A 2,105-nucleotide genomic window follows, 5' to 3' on the forward strand; every position below is an offset into this window, starting at 1 on the left:
GACAGCCGAGCCCGGTTCCCAGACGGCCCCGGGGAGCGGCCTGGAGAGAAGGAGGAGCAGCCACCTGGAGGCCGGGGTCCCCCAGCTCCAGCGCCCCAGGAGGGAACCCTAACCTCCCGGGCCGACTGGAATGACCCCTCTACACGGACGGGGTGTCTATGCACAGACCCCCACGGGGGGAAGCGGGGTCCGCGCCTGCCCCCCACACCGTCCACTGCAGGAGGCGCCTGGCTCACTGGTCAGGCTCACCAAGTCCGCTGTGTTGGAGCGGCTCTCCGATGTTGGGGTGCGGCCCCCCAGGCTCTGTCTGTCTATCTGTCGGCGGGGACACTCCACTGCCCTCGGTGGGTCCCCCCTGTCGTCGCCCCCGTCCCGGGTTTTCTGCTCCGAGCATCTCAAAAATGCTCTCCGTTCTCCGTCTGGTCTCTGTCCACCGCGTCCCGGTGGCCTCCACGCCCAGCAGCCGTCCGGCCGACAACGCACACACGTGTGGGTGACCGTGTTCCCAGGCGTGGGAGGGACCGGGGGCGGAGTCATGCTAACACATGGACAGCAGAGGTGTCTGTGTGTCATGTAAGCAGCACACGGGACGCTCCAGGCGTGTGGGGATGCGCACCTTTCAAATACACGCATGCAGAGCTGAGCGCGGACACGTGCAGGCGCCGGGCTCGGCGTGTGGCCTGATGGCGGCACCGCGAAGGGCATGGGGTCCGGGAGGTGCCGGGAGGGGGTGGTGTGCGTGGGGCGGTCGCTGGGACCTGCCGGGACGTTTCAATCTCACGCGTCATGACTTCCGGGTGGTTTTCCCTTTTCCTTTTCTTTTTTTCTGGAATTATTTCAGAAATAAAGCGACTCCATCTTCCAGCATAAAGTATATTCTAACCACAGGGTAGCAGTCCTTTTTAACATGGAAATAAACATTGAGACCTTCTTCCTGGTGCCCTGGTGTTACCCGCGCGCTCCCTCCCGCGCTCAGCGTCTGTGGGACGGGCTCATGGATCTATTTTATTTTATTTATTTTTTTAGCCGAGATTTTAAGTCCTTTGGTCCAGCAGTGCACGGGAACCAAAAGATAACGTTGCTTCAAAGTTGAAAAAATCAAACAAACAAAACACTTTACCTTTAAAAAACTACATAATTTTATTAATTTCAGAGAGGAAGGGAGAGGGAGAGGAAGACAGAAACATCCATGAGGAGAGAGAATCATGGATCGGCCGCCTCCTGCACGCCCCCCACTGGGGATGGAGCCCGCAACCCGGGCCTGGGCCCTGACCGGGAATCGAACCCTGACCTCCTGGTTCATAGGTCGACGCTCAGCCCCTGAGCCCGCCGGCCCGGGCAGTGAGTGAATTCTTTATTATCTCATTATTCCCTTATCTGTGTCTCACACCCATGGAGGCCCTAACGCACTTCATCGCGGACCCGGGGGGCGGCAGGCGCGGCCCGATCCAGCGAGCCCGTTACAAATGCAGGTCAGCCTCTGGCCCGTGCGTCCAGGTGGTTAGAGCGTCTGCCCGAGCTCCGCAGGGTCGCAGTTTCGATCACGGCTGCCCAGGTCACCCGGCACCGACAAGGGCACGTACCTGGGTTGCAGGTCCCATCCCTGGCCCCGGTTGGGGAGCCTGTGCGAGGCCATGAATATAGGTCTCTCACATCGATGTTTCTCTCTCTCTCTCAACCCCACCCAGGCCTTCGCCACGGGCTCAGCGCGGAGCTGTTACCCCAGCAGGTTCCCGCGCCCCCGCGGCTCCCAGCACAGGCCACGCCGGAGCCGGAGAATGAGCAGCCACGGGAAGCCCGGCCGTTAAACGACTCCATTCATCTCCGCTCCCTCTCGGCCCACGTGCCGTGGAAAAACACCCTCCTTAATGAGAGGCACCTGTGGGCACTATTATGCTTTTTCTTTTTTTAAAAGAAATATTTTTTATTTCGCCTCCATCCCTCCCTTCTATTCTCTCTAAAAATTAATAAAAAATATCCTGGGTGAGGATAAATAAATAAATAAATAAATGTGTCGCAGCGTCGCCAGTGTTTGTGGTGAGACGCTGGGGGCCCGCGGGCTCCCTGCTGCTGACACACAGCCGTGGGGTCGGTAAGGCCGAACC

The sequence above is a fragment of the Myotis davidii genome, unplaced genomic scaffold (genome assembly GCF_000327345.1).
Source record: "Myotis davidii unplaced genomic scaffold, ASM32734v1 scaffold43, whole genome shotgun sequence".
Lineage (NCBI taxonomy): Eukaryota > Metazoa > Chordata > Mammalia > Chiroptera > Vespertilionidae > Myotis > Myotis davidii.